The following is a 17895-nucleotide window of genomic DNA, read 5'->3' as shown; positions in this document are numbered from 1 at the left end:
ACAGAGTTCACTGCTATATAAACAAGTTGGACTTATGCAAATAGTTTTAAATCATAAATTAACTTCCTTCTTTAAAGGAAGGAAAAAAAAGAAATCTGGTGGCCTTTTATCCTACTCTGTCTCTTTTCCTCCCTTCATATATATTTGTGTATGTACATGGATACACTCACACAAGTTTCTTTATCTAGCTTCAGAGGACAATTAAGTCTCTCACCTGGAAATTTATGTACTAAAATTCTGGGGAATTAGTTACATCAGAGAGATATAATGAACATGTTTATAAATACCCCATCTCCTTTCTGCAAAGAGAAAAAAAAAAAAATCTATATGCATGGCATTAACTCTGTGCACAGGGGCAGTCTCCTCAGAATTCATCTGCATTTTTGAGGAGAACCATGGTTCTTACTGACCATCAAATGAGTGCTGTCAGGGACCTGCAGGTTTGCTGAATCAGAGCAGCACATTGCCTGCCTAATGCCTCCCCAGCTCCTCTGGTGATGGATACTGACAACAAGGAAGCTGCCTGGTAGTCTTGCTAATTTGTTATTTTATTTATAGGCCTTTTGCGTGTGTGTCACTTTTATGTATGATATATTTCCACTGTTGATGTGTCTTCCTTCTGCTCTCAATGGTGTTCCTGTGCTCCCAGCAGATTCATGTGTTTGTGGCAATGAAAGAGACAGAAGTGAAGACTGTCCTCCTAGGACACAGCTCATAAATTATCCCTTACAACCAAAGCACCAGACAAAACAGTTTTTTCAAGTGGTCACAGATGAGCTATGTCCAAAGGAATTTGCTTTTTCAGATGTTTATTAATGCATCTGTTTGCTGATCTAGGGTGTGCAAGCTGCAATAAGGTCACCATCTGCAGGTGCAAATACATTTGCCAAAGCCCCCTGGAGACCAGCTTGATTCTGATCACAGTGGATGCTAGGTAAAACCCAAGGTCTTAACCAGATGGTTTCAACTGTTTTTTTCTGGTTGAAGTGTTACACTGAGTGCAAAATTTTGTCTCTAGCATGGAGAAAGCACGAAGTAAAAGATGAGAGAGAAATGGAGGCAGAAAGTAGAGCAATAAATATTACCAGCTGTGACTAAAGCTGCTACAAATATGGTGAGCTCAGAATATTTAGTATATTTATTCCAAAAGATGCTTTAAATAACTGTAATTATATAATTAAATGACTTCCCATATGAAATTTTATGACATAGAATTAAAGATGACTCTATTTGACAGCAAAATGAAGGCAATATTAAGAGGGGAACAAAATTTGGGATATTCTTTCTGAAAAATTTTTAAAGGATGAAAAAAAAAATTAAAAAAACCCTCCAAAATAAAAAAAATATACCAAAAAGTCTCTCTCCTGGAGGGTATTTTCTCTTGTACGAACTGGGACAAGTTAGTTTCCTGTGCTGCTGAATTACAAGATTCTCCATTTCTGGGGATCTGAAAACATAGTGAAGAGTCACCATATTCAGAAAGCAGCAGGAGATCAGAGTGTCTGAGAGGACACTGGTTGGATTCTATTACATGCCCTTTGCAGTTCTTATGAAAGTATTTGTTTTTGAGGAATTGGTACCCACAAAGCAGGAAAGGAAAGTATGTGGATTTTTTTAGTTGCCTCTTCCCCCCTCAAAAAAAAAAAAGTGGCTAAGAGCTAAGCATAAAGCACCTGCATTTGCCTAATGTCACTAAGCATACTTCACCAGCTATGCTCTCCTTTCTCTATTCTTTTGTCTTCACTTCTGGCATAGGCAGTGAAATCTTTCTTCACTTTACAAATATCTTGCTGAGGAAGAAAATCCATCAGAGCCTGTGAACTATTATATTATATAATTTTCATCAGAACACCCTAATTCTGTAATTTATGCATAGCAGTATTCTATAGAACTCATCACAGTTGCTCTCATTGGATTTTTTCAAAGTCAAGGCTGTCTGTATGTCTGCACTGCTCTATGTCTGTGCAGAAAAATTCAGCAGTGAATAAATCTAACACTCCACCCAGGGATGGCCACATGGCTTAATTTTCTGCCTTGCTGGCTCTGTTTTTTGCACCATGTCAAGTTCCTGAGCAGCTTCACCAGCCCCCCTGGCACAGATGGATGATCTCCTGCTGCCTACTTGGGCTGAGCTGAGGAGGAACCAAGTCTGCAGATATACTGTTCTTTAGCATCCCTGTAAAACACACTTTATTTAATTTTAGTTATTCAAGGTGTCATTGTACAGGATCCCATGTAACCTTATAACATCAGTTTTTAGCTTTGCAAGTGCAGGTTATGAAAAAACCCCCACCTTTTTCTTAAAAAAAAAAAAAAAAGAAAAAGAAAAAGAAAAGGGAAAAAAAGGATATTTTCTCACCCAAAATAAAATTTCAAGATTGTTAAGGTTGGTGATCTGGCTAATTTGGTGTAATTTCTATTATGGGTATTTGGTGAGAGGAGGGAAAATGAGACACTCCCCTAGGTCCATTTATGAGGAATTGATTGCACAAAGAGAGGTAGAGTGACTGCCAGCTCTCATGGTGCTTTAATGCAGGTCTCCTGGGGACTGCACCTGGAGACATTTTTGGCCCCTGTTGAGGACTCCTATCGTGAACCCATTGTCAAATTGACTGATGCAGGTAAAAAGTAGCATTCGGGCATTGAGATGTTTTTGCTGTTTTCTTCAGGCCATGCAACACCAATTTTAAATCAATTTTTTTTTTTCCCCAGCAAAAATTAAGGAGGAAGCTGAATTCCCCCTTTACATGCAGATTAGCTCTCTGCTTATTTTTAATGTATATATCAGTTACACAAAGCTTGGGCAACCCTCTATTAAAGGTCTGCATAGGCTTTCAGCTTGTCCTTTTCCTTGTCATTTTCAGTGGCTTTTGGTACCTCTCTGATTCCTTTATTAGCTGTGTTTTGTTTGTCCCAATCAATGGTAAGTGCACAACTTTCTGTTCTGGACTCTGCAGACTATAATGCAGTTTTGTTCCCCTGATTGAGTTGTTCCATTATCGCTATTTCTGTTTTCACTCTTAAAGCTTGCCTTTCTTTAATTCACTTTAAACAGACATCTGAGCAGGTTTAAAGGGTGGATGACACCAATACTGTCAAGATCCCATTGATCTTCCAAGTGAAGCTGCTGGGAGGCAAGCTGGCTATTTTCTCCCTGTGTTTTAGCTCTTAATTTTCTGATTATTTTGATAGTTTAGAAGTTTTAGCAGTAATGAAGGTGAACTCATCCTTGCCTTTTCGTGTACACCTCCTTTCTATGTTAGTCCCAGACAATATGGCACTGTCAGAAAGTGTTAGATAAAGCTTTTTATGTTGTCTGAAACAGTTTCTCAACTGGAAGCTGGAAATAGCAGTTTGAAAGCCTGTGTCCCGGGCTGAGAGTTTAGCATGTTTTGTTAACACTTATCTTCATTATGGTCATTTCTGCCAAATGTGTTCTGCTTTCCAGACAGCTCAGTTTTCCTGAAGGGGAAGATCTGTTGGGCATTAGCTGTGGAGATAAATAGATGGTCACTAAAATGTGAATGGACAGAATTGGCATGTAATGAGTTATTTTTATATACACGGAATTTCTGTTATATTTGATTCGGTACAGGTGGCCAAGTTCTGCATTTTATATTTTTCTATCCTAATTTTTGGTATGTGTTTCATATTGTAAACTTTAAAAAATGAGCCTTTTCTAGGATAAAGAGTGGTGATAACCTGAGAGTGGGTCTGCACTGTAGAGAGAAGGAGCAGCTGGAGCTGTGCACCTAAGTCCTTAAAGCCCAGCAGTGCCTTCAGGATGCTGTGCTCACTGAAGGTCCTGCTTATGTGGTCAGACAAGCAGAGCCATTTCAAATATCTATGTCCCTGATGTGGGAGGTATAGCCCTAGGTTTTGCAGTGATGTTTACTCATCAGGTTCTTCCAGCTGGGCCAAAAAATTAGTACTTCACACATTTATTCATTGCAATAACACCCTTACCTGATTAAGATAGCCTGTTGGCTTCCTTGCAAGAAATTAAATAAAAATTATCTCCTTTGTCTGAAGCAGGATAGGAGAATAATGAAATAGCCCTATCAGTTTTGTCAGCTTTGGAATCTGTAAGGAATTTTCCTCTGTCAAATTAGTAGGGATGTTTTCCATTGTTGCCTGGTAGTTGGTGAGAGCTTCGCTGCAGGATCATTTGGCAATTTATCTAACCACACACAAGGGGAACAGCAGTTCCAAGGACTGACTCCAGGCTGTATTTATCTTATGCCTTATTATGTGATGGCTCTCTTGGTCTCTTCTGTTCCTTTCTTCTGGTTCTTCTTAGAGAACTTGAACAGTATGAATGGATCAAATAAATCTGAGTTCACCTCAAAATCTCAGTGGAGCATGAGCACTGTACTGAGTCCACTACATCATATAACAGAAAAGGTCTTGAAGTCACAGTTTAAACTCATGTCTCTCTGCATGTCAGCCTAAATCATCCGACACAGTTGGCCTACTCTGGCATAAAGCCAACCCAGTCAACGTAAAGAAACTCTGAAGCCTAATAAATAATGCATAAATGTAACAAAAACTTCCCAAAACACCCAAACAAACACACAACCCACAAAAAAAATCCTTCATAAAACCAGAAACAGAACCAAACAAAACCCCCATCCAAAATTCTCTGGGACCTGAACAGTGTCAGTTATTTTACTTCAGCTTTTTTCTAACACTAAAATGCTCTAATTTCCTACGTTATATCATGAGCTGAAGGCACTAGAAAGCTCTTCTGTCCACTGACATCTTTTCAGTACTTCAGCTTAGAGGAATTTGAAGTATCAAAAGCTCTATGATTTGCTTTAGAAATGCAGAGGCCTGCCTGAATGAGAGCTGTTGATTGCAGATTCAGAACTTCCAGCAGCTACACAGATAATATAATTTCAATGTACTTTTTTTTTTTTTTTCCATTGAAAACAGAATTACAGTGAAGCATGCAGGCTCTTGTACAGTGCAGATGGTGTGATAAAATTTGAGATGCATGAAAAAAGGAAGAAGAATTTTTCATTTAAACTTATCAAAACAGTAAAATTATAATGGCGTCAAGCTGTAAATATTATTGAAAATTGCAATATATTAATCTTTGAGTGTTTGTATATGTATATATCCATGCCTACATACTTTAGCTCACTGATTTTTTTATGTAACAGCTGTACCTCTTTATGCTGTGATAGTAGTGTGACCACAGACACACAGTTTATTACCAGAGTTTCAGTCTGTAAAGTCAACTGGCATCAGTTAAATTCACTACCTCTAAATTAAGGTTATAATGAATTTACTGACGCTGTAGCTTTAATATTCTTTGATCTAAGAGATACATTGCCAAACAAAGTATCTTTGAACTAGAGAGAGAATAAGAAAATCAGGAAAACAGCCAGAGTGCAGTATGACATTTTGGAAAGCAGTGGAAGTCAATTTGGGGTTACAGAGGACAAGTAACTAAACTTGTCTCTGGGTTGTGCAGCAAGGAGGTGGCACATCCTTTGGTGTATAGGTGGGGGGCCACAAATGGGAGCAGCAAAGTGATTTTAATTCTAACTCGCAGCAGTGGTGAGCATGGTACAGAAATATGGTGTGCTACTCTGGTATAGACATTTTCTAAAAGGATGTTGGAATGGTGGCACAGAAAAATGCCCTGTAAAATGCCCTTTGGAGACTGCACCATCTCTGAGAGATAATTTGATTATAGTGCTTAAGTATCTTCAAGGGAAAAATACAGAACACTGAACCAATGACTGGGAGCTACAGGCAGACAAGTTAAAATTAAAATGAGGTACAATATTCTTAAAAGTGAGATTGATTAACCATTGGAACAAAGGAAGTGCTTAGAGTCTCATTGTATTGCATTCTTCAAATCATGGCCGAATGTCCTTTCTGAAAGTCAAACACAACTTATGGGACTCAGAGGGAAGTAACCAGCAGAATCTGAATGACTTGTCTGAAAGGGTCTACCAGAACAGCTACAGAATTTGCTCCCTTCTACTCTTCAGTTCTCTAATATGAAGCCAGGTATTTCACAACTTCTCTCAGACAAGTTTATTTTGGGGTCACATCTCTCAAATTCCCCCTCACACTGGACAGCAAATTCAGAAGAATTTAACTCATGTTCTCCTCTGAAAAAGTCATCACATTTCTCTCTGATTAATATTGTTATCAGAATACCCCTTCTACTCTTGAATGTTTCTTACATTACCTCAAGGATGAGTATTAGTTATGATAAACATATATATAATATAAGGGCTTTCTGTGCATAGACAGACTGAAAGATGCAAGAGTCAAAATATAAAAATGGGTTGTTCAAAATCAGTGTATATCCAGCATAGTCTAACTCTAATGAAAACCTATTGGACTGTGGTGAAATCAGGAAAGCCCTGCCTCCACAAGTGAAATACTATAATTCTGTGCTCAAAGTTACTTCTAGTATTTACAATTTATGTTGCACCTTATAACATTTAATTTAGCAAGTCCATTTTAGCCTAGAACTACTATGCAAACACAGACAAAATGTTGCATATTAAAGTACTGCTCTATACAAAACCTTGCTGCACCATCACATATAGGACTGAAACAGGCCACTGATTTAGAGAACAAGTTACCACTCATTTGCTGATCTGTGTGGACTGCCTGCACACACCATCCTACTGAGTGCTAATAACTTAGAATCCCAATTACTTGGCCTTTGCTGTGGGCTAGGAGCAAGTTTAGGGATAGTTGCCATGGACCAGTTGATGCATGGTTGCTTGCTTCCCTGTGATATGCTTGTTTTAAATCTGTATTTTTCCTGCTAGCTCAACACATCTGCAGGAGTTACTCAGCTCAGGAAATACCCATTTATGCACGTTCAAGAGAAACAGTAAAAATTAAACAGCTGATCACAGTGAAAAATGTTGTGCTTTTTCTTCTTACTTCCTGCACAAGTAAGAGCTGCTGTTATAAAGAAAATCTATTTGCTAGAAGTTAGTAGCAGATATTGAAGAGAGATCACAGTTCATGACAGTACTTCCTTGTGTGGAGCCAGCTTTTCTATTTATACTTGGAAAGAAAACTATTAAATACTCAGTTTTGGACTGTTCTTCCTTTAAGATACAAATATATTTGGCAATTTTGCTGAACTCTTGATATAGATTGTCTTGGGAGAAAAGGAAGCAGCAGTAAAGGGTTGACAGAACTTGGATTCTTGAAAGATAATGATACATAGCCTGTAGAGTTATGACTGAAAGGGCACATCACCTGGGAGTTGCCAGCAATGGTAAATAGAAATAATGTTAGTAGCACGTATGACCCTTGAAGAGACAATGGACAATGAGTGTTTATGTCTAGACAAATCTTCAACAAGGCCTTCTCAAGCACATGAAACACTTCCAGCATTTTTACCATCTAATTTCTGGTTAAATTCTAAGAAGTGGGTCAGATGCACTGGGCAATGGCTCAAGGTCCAGATGACCAGTGGTGTCTCTAAGGGGCCAATACTGGGACCAGTACATTTAATATCCTCGTCACTGACAGAGTGTGGGATCAAGGGCACCCTCAATAAATTTGCAGATTATAACAAGATGAGTGGTGTTGTTGACACACCAGAGAATGAGCTGCAGTCCAGAGGGACCTGGACAAGCTGGAGAAGAGGTGTCATGTGAACTCATGAGGTTCAACAAGGACAAGCACAAGGCACAGCACCAGGTTTGGGGCAAGCCCTGGTATCAGTCCAGGATGGGGATGGACAAATTGAGATCAGCCCTGCTGAGAAGGACTGGGGGTTCTGGGGATGAGAAGCTGGACAGGAGCCTGAAAAGTGCACCCAGAGCCCAGAATTCCAACCTGGGCTGCATCCAAAGCAGCGTGGCCAGGATGGGAGTTCTTGTTCTGTTCTTGTGCAACTCCCCCTGGAACACTGCACTGAGCACTGGGGTCACAGCACAGAAAGGACATGGTCCTGCTGGACTGAGTTCAGAGGAGGGGCACCAGGATGAATGAGGAATGGAGCACCTTTCCTGTGAGGAAAGGTGAGACAATTTGGTTTGTTCAGAGTGAAAAGCAAAAGTTTTGTGGTGAGCTTAATGGTGTCTTTCAAGACCTAAAGGGGTTAAAGAACCATGAGGACAGACTTTTCCTGTTGTTACAGGACAAGGGATAATGATTTTAAACTAAAAGAGTATAAATTAGGATTACATATAAGGAAAACTTTTTTTTTTTTTTTTATGATAGGCATAGTGGAACACAGGAACAGGCTGCCCAGAGAAGTGGCAAATGCTGGAAAAAAACCCCTGGAAATCTTCTAGGTCAGGTTGGATGGAACTCTGATCACCTTTATGTGCTTGAATATGTCTCTTCTCATATAGACAGACTAAGTGACCTCTAAAGGTCACTTCCAACCCAAACTATTCTCTGATTCTGAAACTGCATGATTCTGTGATGATCTTTCTGCTCCATACCTCCTGTAAAGTACAAGGAAAAAACAGAAACAACAAACATTTTCAAATTAGAGTGGATTGTATTTTTTTTAACTGATGGTATTCCAGTTTCATCTCTTTTTAATGTAATGTCTAAAATACTGAATACTGTTTTACAGATGAATTTTTTTTCCTGGTTCTCTTTATTCTCACAAATTCAGGCCTATTGCTAATGTCTTATTTAAGGTATTGTACTGCCATTTTATTATTTGGAACATACTCCCTAAACATTCTTTTGAAATAACATTGAGCTATTTATATCAACTGCTTTTGTACCTGAATTTTCAAAATACTGAGAACTAGAAATTAGCTTTCAAGCCCCTTTTGGCATGCATAAGAGGTATAAAATACTGTCTTCATATTTTGCTGTTTGTAAATGATTGGATACTTCCCTAAACCATTTCAAGGAAGAACTCCAGCAAATGGTGATGCAGGATTGGATCTTACACTAGGGTATATAAATAAAAGATTGGAGGAAATTCAGTCATAATAATGTGAAAATGGAGATAGTGTTATTTATGGGATTATGCATCTCTTCCTTTCTCAAATTCACATTCTGTTCCCTTTTGTTAGACAAGTAAAATGATTCAGTGGGGTCAATGCTCTCTGGTCCAGAAGGCAAAAATGATTTGCTGAACTGAAAGAGGCTGGGGTATTTTGGCTTTCATTTCACTTCTTGTAGGGGCTTTCCTTATTGTGATTTCTATTTTCTTGATTCCCCATGGAAACCTACACTGAATAAAATTTTATTAATACATTTAAATGGACTATGCTGTATAATACAGAGTCAACCTCAAACTCATAAATCATGAAAGTTGATCCATTTAATTTGAATAATTTCATAAGGTTTAAAGACATTTTCCAAATGAGAAGAAACTGGAATTTTCAGTCCTTAAAAGTCCTAAACTGAAATTAGTATTAAAGAATAAATGTGTTCAGTTCTTCAATATTCTTGAGGCACTATTGTCATTTCATGGTCAATGCCAGGTCTGTTCTGCTAATAATTTTTATGCCAATTATCATCCTGAGACTTATCTGGTCTATTACTCTCTCTCTAAAATAAAGATGAGTTTCACTGGCTTGTGTCAGACATGGTCCCAAGGAAGGGAATAGCTGAAGGCAATTTATCCCAGAACAGCTTCCATCTGCTTGCTTTGGACACTCAGGGATTTTCAGTTTCATGTTTCTCTTGATCAGGGACTGTTAACTCCACTGAAGTACTGTGATTTCCACAAATGGATACCAAAATGAGAAGATCAAGCTAATTTTCTTTTATGATCCAAGCCTGGATTTGAGTTTAGGTCTCTAGTAATATGAGGATGTAAGGCTAATACTCTTTTTCATTCTGTTGTTCAATTGCTTTTTGTTTCTGCTTAGCTACCCCTGTGCCTTACTCATAGATTTATGTTATAGATTTAGGTCACTTCCAGGGTTTTACATCTGGAAATAAAATTTTGCTATAAAATAGTAGCAGTCATGGGAAAGCCTATTTTAATGTCACAACATAAAAGCTGCATATATTATTTTAGTTCAGAGATAAAATGAGGGCTGGTGCTGTGAATCTATGATACAGTAAAAGAACAGATGAAGAAGTTACATCTTGTTCTGGTGTCATACGAAACAACAAAATAGACAACTGAGCTGAGGATTTTCATTTCAATTTCCAGGAATCTTTTCCATTTCAATATATGTGGAAATGTGGAGCATTCTTTATTTCTGTCTGACTGCAGTCTAACCTAAATAGTCAAGGGCACAGTAAGAATTGAGAGAATGAAGTATTTAATTTATTTATTCATTCATTCCTGTAAAACTTCCATTAAAATAATGTACAGATACCACTGAGGGATATGCTCCATACCCTTCTATTTCTTACTGAGTTTTTTTGTATCACCTATTCCTACCCATGGTATTCAGGTTACTGTGAAGAGGGATTTGCTTTAACAGATGAACTGCTGAATCTCCAAAGATTAAACTTTGGAAAGAGAAAGATTATTTGTGAGGTTTGTTAATTTGTCTAAAAAGTATAGTATTCATATCAGTGATTTACTGATAATGGCTTATTTGCATATCCTGAGCAATACTTATTTTGTACCTTCAAGTCATTAGACGGACCATAAGTTTCATCTTAAAAAACATGTTTACAAAATCTTTTGTAAATAAACATGAAACAGTATCATGTTAAATAAAAATCACTGAGACTAGTGGTGTGGAATATATATTCTGTGCTCCTCAACTGATGTGCTTACAGAAGGGATTTTCTTCAAAGCCTTTATCACAGCCATAGCCATAAGCATGTACATTCAATTCACAGCTGCTTGTTGTGATCTAAGGATTGAATTTATATTGTTGAATGAAATGTATGAAATTACTTTCCTAGTTTTATGGTTTTCTTTGATCCCACTTTTAAAGAAAAGAAAACAAAACTGTTCTCTCTGCAACTAGCCTCAAATTTTAGTGGTAACAGTGATTAAAAATCCCTGAAGACACTTAATTTCATCCAGCCACACTTTTAGATGTGTTACCTTAAACCCCAAAATTGCCCTGAAGTAATCTGATATTTTCTGCTTCACGCCTCACAGAGTACATAAAGAAAAAGAGAAGACCTGCTCTAGCTCCTAAATAAGGGGCTCTGGATTTGTATTATGACAGCTAAGATGCTAATGGCAAGGAGAGACCATCACACAGAATCATAAATAGATCTGTCATTTTAAAATAAGGTGAAGGTGTTATGTGCTGGTACAATGATGCAACTCAATAATTAAAATGATTATACAACAGGTGGCATTCAACAGCACATAAAATCTTGTGCATCAATCATTCAGAAAAGGCAATCAAAGTAGTTAGGGCAAATGTAAGACAGAATATTAAAGACTTAAAGCTGTGTTATAAAGGCTTGATCTATCTCAGGTTTCTTTTCTGAAAGAAAATTCAAAAAGTAGGAGTTGAAAGAGGATTTAAGAAAGAGTCACTGTAACTCTGGGGCTCTATAGAGAAATCAGTGGTCCTAAGTACTTGGAGAACTGTGATACTTTATAGATTTTTTTCAAATAGCAATGTGGAAGTTTGAAGTCTAAACATGAAGTCCTTAATTTATATTAAAAAAGGATTTAGTTTGACTATTTAACTGAGCCTAGTCATAGCAATTAGATTCTCTTAGGTATTTGAAATAAGCCAAGACTGCAGTTCCATAGCCCACAGAAAGAACAAGGATCACTGACACTAGTAAACATTCCTGAAATGCAAGAATAATAGACACTATTAAAAATTTGATAGAGCTCATATAATTCTTTTTTTTTGGACCTAAACTTCCCTTACTTTCTCCAGTTTCCTCCCCCCTACTTTTAAAAGTCATTCAAGGAGTGTTTCATAGCATAATTATTTCTTATTATTAAGAATAATAAGTACAAAATGCCTGGCACGGTAACAATCATATTATTGCAAAGAATGTTAATAGCTGCCATATCAATAACCTCCCACCACATTTAACAGCAATAATGTTCAGAGCTATAGCACTGTTAGTGTCTGAAAAGGGTATGGTTACCACTGTGGAAGGTGGAAGGAGCCACCTTTTTTTGATGAGCAGTCCTGGTCTGTAATGTTTGCCCTAGTGACCAGATCTTCCCTTGTACAGGTCTGCAGGGACCAAGCTTAAAATATGTGTCTATGTGCCTGTAAAAAAGGGAACAGGGTGGGGGCCAACACATCTCAGTTTCAGCAAAAGTATTCCACTTGACTTGTTCTATCCTACAAAATCCATCTAGTAAACTGTAATGGGTAGAACAGAAAGATTTGCTTTCACTGCCACAGAGAGAACTGTAAAGGAACTCTGTTTTGTGTTTCTGCTTCTGCTGTTATTCTGCCCTTAATACATATTTAATTTTCTGACAATATATGTTATGGGACTACATTAAGGACTGGCTTTGGCTGAGACAGAGTTAATTTTCTTTGCAGTAGCTGGTATGGGATTATGGTTTGCATTTGTGATGGAAATAATATTGATAACTCATGAAATTTTTTGCTATTTCTAAGCAGTGCTTACATAGAGCCAAGCCTTTTTCTGTTTCTCACACCCCATCCCACTACTGCAGAAGGATTTGGGAGGGAACACAGCCAGCACAGCTGACCGGAGAGCTATCCCAAAGTAGTGAGATACTATATGACATCAGCAGGTGAGGGGAACGAGCCAGGTGGGGCTGAGCTGCCCACCAAGGCTGAACCCACACCACCTTACCTCGGGAAAACACAGCCAGCTGTTTCTGTTCCAGGTGCTCCAGGTGCTCCAGCCTTTGTCATGCTGTGTCTCCTGCTCTGGGTGCAGTGCAGATGTGCCCAGTGGTGCTGGGGAGTGGCTGCCTGCAGCTGTCAGCTCCACGCCACGGTGGCCAGCAGCAGCCCATGACCTCTGGTTCTCTGCTGGCACCTCTTGACAACTTCCAGGCTAGCCTTAAAGAAAAATAAACAAATAAGGAATAAATAAATAGGGATAATTTGCTGTTAAAGTGCGTTGTTAAGAACAAAGAAATAAATAAATGGTTGATCCTGCAAGTTATGGATTATTTCTTTTATTTATCCACTCAAACAGGAGAAATTAGCATAGGATATGCTTGTCTGCATGCAAATTATTCTTCTTAATAAATATTCTGGGAATAGTTTTATACATTTTGGAAGCTTGAAGTCCCCTGGTTATAAATCATCTATGTTCCATATGGCACAGGCATGTTTTAAACAGCGTACCCACTGGAAAAAGCTGTATATTGTTTTTCTGAATGCTTTTCCCTTGCCCCCTAAATTTATAAATCATACTGTCACTTTCTTAAGTGGTTTGTGGTTTATTTTCTAAATTTTTTTCTGTCTGTAGAGAGGGGAGAAAAAACAAGAAGTACCAGGTCTTTTCTTGTAACTGTAGTATTTCAGCTGGTAGAACTGATGAAAGGCTCAGACTGTATTAAGTATTCAGCTCACTTTTCAGATCACCTGCACTGCTATTGAATACCTTTCCTTAAAACAAGTGCAAAGAGCATTTGATTGCCTTCCTAAAAATAGTACCTTTTAATGGAAAGCAGGAGATGCTGAACCTGCAACAGAGAGTGTAAGAAGCAGCTGGGGCTGTGCTGGCCTGCATGCAGCCAGAGATGATGCTATCAATAGAAACCCGGGTGATTTGGTCTGATCCCAAATGATTAGGCACTTATGACAGTCACAACCCCTGCCAGGTTTTAGCTCTCCTTCAGCAAATGACCTTCAGGATGCCCTATAGGAGGAAAACTCTCAATACTACTGGAAAAAAGGAAAATATTTCATTGATTATTATTTTATTTCAGCAGCTTACTTTTTAAATAAAATGTTCAGACTGCAGATTAATATTTGACATAATTATATTTCTGTCCCTTGGAAAGAATGCATGCATTGAAAAGGTTGATATGTGCTTTGTTGAAATACCATGCAGCTATTATGGCATTACTTGTACAGAGTGCATTGCTCTGTCACACATTCTCTCCAGCTTCTCTTGCTGCACTAGAACCCTCTGCTTTCTGATGCTGTCAATTTAGAATTTTCCTCTCAATTTGGAATTTTGCTCCTATTTTCATATATAATGTTCCTCACTTCTGGAAATGGGACACAGTCTCATCCTAATGATCTTATTACCTCATGTTTTATGAATTTGAATAATATCAAAGACTATATGTTTTCTTGATGATAAATACAAGAACATAAACAAAATATATCCTATTACACTAGTCAGAAATAACTCAGAGAGGGAGGATTGTCAGCTTCATACCAATCCTAGACATTGGAGTACTCTATAGCAAATACAGCCATTAAAATCATACAGACACCCAGCTTCAGATTACTTTGCAGAGCACCCCTTGGGATGATGGCAGGTGCCTTTCAGCTTTCCCCTGTTGATTTCCCTGTCTGGGCTTGTGAATTTCTACCCAATTCCTTCCTAGGAACTTCACAACATCAGTAGGAAAATACTATTTGTGTGAGCAAAGCCTCACTAAAGACGACAGTACAATCACTGCACTGCACAAAAGGATAAGAGTTTTGTAATGCAGCCCAGAGCTGAAAAAGGAAGCAGTAGGTGAGATTCATAAAAGCCTGTGACCAGAAGCAATGTGGGGAGTAAGCTTCCGATTAATTCCATGAATTAAAAACAAACAAACAAACAAACAACAAATGTTATTTTCCCTGACTCCAACTCTTTATTTTGTGCCAAGATGTAGAATCTCTTACAGTTCACAACTACCACAAACAAGCATTTCTTTAGGAAAACAAACCCTCCCCATCCCCAGGTCCCAAATGACAGACATTTGAGCTAATTGAAAAATTCCTCACAATTCCATAAGAGAGTCAGAACAAGGACCTATGTGGTCTAGCATGGTCCCTACTTCACAGGAAGTGGTTTGACAACACCTGTTGATGGGAAGTAGAGAATAAATATTTTTTTCTCTTTGTTTGCAGCCTTTGCTTTTGCTTTATCAAACTGCCTTTATCTCGACACATGAGGTTTTCCTCAATTTTATTTTCTCCCCTGCCTTGTCCTGCTGAGGAGGGGAGTGATAGAGTTGCTTGGTGGGCACCTGGTGCTCAGCCAAGGTCAAACCACCACAGTGTTGTAAGAAAAGAACCCCACAGACTAATCGAGTGGAAATAAAAGAATTCATAGCCTGCCAAAAGATGAATAAGGCTGGAAAGGGAGAACACTTCTGTCTTAGAAACAGAAAGAAAACTGTAATGAAATAAAACATATGAAAAAGTGTACACTTTGTAGGAAAAATAGAAACAAATCTAAAGGTTCTAAAAAAATCCTTATGTTAGCAATTATAAGATGAACTGAAAACAAAAATCTCTTTTTTCTAGGTTACCAACAGTCATTTTGAGACTGTCACTATGCATTTTAGTATATACAGTCTCCTGTTAATACTGTATGCATGAATGAATATGTAGTAGGAAAAAAAAGAAAAGAAAATGAAAAATAGTAGGTCCCGAAGCTATTGTGAGTTTCCAAGTCTTAATTTTTGTGGATTTCAGAATTTTGGTCAGATATGTATCTAAAAATTACCTTATCCCTGAAAGGGATGAGAAGAAAGACACCAACCCAAGAATTCTGTAGGCTGGAACTAACCACCCGAGCAGAGAAGCAATATTGGACATTTACAACCCATCTTGTATTGTTGGTAATTGTGCTGTCCCTAAACCAACAGGGATGGATAAGCCCTGTCTGCTTCCCCAAAACATTCTCTCTACAGGCAGATGCACAGGCTACAAAGGCTCTGATGGTGTCTGGTTCTTGTGCATAATCATATTGCTTTGTTATTACAGGGGATTATCTCAGTGAAGAAGTCAAAGCTAGAACATTGATCTCCTGAGATCCAGTGACCTGTCACTGGTAACCTTTGAATAGTTTCTAATCAAACCAACACCAGCAGTGTGAAGCAGGTCTATAGTGTTGCTGAAGGTCTGTTGCACTCTCTGTCTCTTAATACTTTGCACTCACAGCTTCCACTGGCTGTAACTAGTGAAGGCACACCTGTGGCTCTGCAGTCCAGTGCTCAAACTATTCTGTCTGCACTCTTGATCTCAGCAAGCTCCAGACAACACCTGTGGCTTTACCTCCTAAAAATGGATCTATTCACTTCAACTCTGGATGTTACTTGGATTCTTGACATAATAGCAGCTCTCCCCTAGCTCCTCACAGAGCTCAGCAGTAACTGGATGTCCAATTAGTTATTGCTTTGTTGGATACACACTTTGAAGAAGGCAAGCAATGATTGTTAAGGGATGTACTGACTCCATTTTATGATTCAGATTCCCTTACATTTGAGCTAAAATAGTGTTTATTGAAAGATTCTTGATTATTTGCTCTACAAAAGACTAGCAAGTTAAGGTGACCTGAAATAAAAGTTGTCCAGTATGATTGCATACAGTGAAAAAGAGTAGGGAAATAATCATGCTGTGTAGTTACTGTACAAGCAAATTAGAAAGAGTTTTTCTTCTTTCACCCAGGATTTCAAATACACTTTCAAAGAAGAATTTGCATAATGTTATATGCAATGACTAAACCTTCCACAGTGGGTATGTCTGTACTCATGTTGCTTTTAGCAACATTCTCTCACCTTTCTTTGGTGGATGATTGAATTAGAGTTAGGTCAGTGAAAGAAAGAAGAGGATTACCTTGCTGGTATAGCTGGAGTTATACACAGTATAAATATACCTAGAGTTTTGTCCACCTTTGTTTGAAGATCTCACTGTCTGTTTGTGGTTCAGTAGCTTTTATTACAAATTAGATCTTTATTTTGCTTAAAATGGCACAGTAATATTATAGCTTGCTCAATTATAATTAATGTCTGCATTGGTAATCTAAAACAGGAAGACTCCACTATTGTGAACTTATTTCCTCCCCTGAAATATGCTATATATATTATATAAATTTATTTAAACTAATCTAGTACAAATTGAGATTAGCTGGCACTGATTTACAAATAACAAGAGAAATTACACTTATGGTATGCCCTTGTGTTTGTGGGATATAGCCTTCCTTCTGAATCAGAAAACAGGTTCTTTTTATTAAACTGTTTCTCTTGTGGATAGAAAATTACTCACTGCAGAACACCATCACAGCTGTGAGTCTATCTGCAGTTGGATAGAAGTCTGCTCTGCCAGATAAATGTCAAGGCCTGAATAGCCCTTTTGTGTCAAAAACCCTTCTGGGTGGAATATGGAACAGGTTTTGAACAGGAAAGGAAAGTATTTCAGGCCAGATGGTTAATCTGATGGAGTTGTATTCTGACAGAAGGAAAGAGTAGCATTGTGTGGTTTAGCAGTTATGTCAGGGAGAGAAGAAAGCCCTTCTGTTAAGTTAATGGAGATCCATGATTGTGCTGGACTCTAGGGTAATATGACAGTCCCTAATAATACATAATGGGAAATAGCTAATGTAGTTTGATAAAGTTTTCATGCTGCTTTACTGTTTCTTCAATGGCAATGGCTGAGAACCATATTCTGGCCAACAATTCCTTATTTTTTGAAGTGTGTATTTTCTACCTCCATATGTATGATCAGAATTTGGTTGTCTTAATCTGTTCTCATAATTTTTATGAAGTGTGTCTCATTCATATGAAATTCTGGAGAGGGGTTTCCACTAGATAGTAGGGCTAGAAAGGGTTTGTTCATTCTGTGGAAAAGATTGTAACTGAGGCTACTGCTCCTATTACAGTATGTCTAACTAGTCACCAAATATAACAATTTATAATACTCATTGGGGATCAACAACTTATAAAAGAAGAGCAAAAGCCTGGTAAAAAGGCTGGTTTAGGATTTTAGCTAAAGGGCTAAGACAGCCACAGCATCTTGGGCAAGGAGGCAGTAAAAGGCAGCAACATGCTGAGATCCTCATTTCCTGCTATCTGGGCCTTTCAGAAAGGATGAT

Source organism: Oenanthe melanoleuca, chromosome 3, assembly GCF_029582105.1.
Source record: "Oenanthe melanoleuca isolate GR-GAL-2019-014 chromosome 3, OMel1.0, whole genome shotgun sequence".
Classification (NCBI taxonomy): domain Eukaryota; kingdom Metazoa; phylum Chordata; class Aves; order Passeriformes; family Muscicapidae; genus Oenanthe; species Oenanthe melanoleuca.
This window is presented reverse-complemented; position numbering follows the sequence as displayed.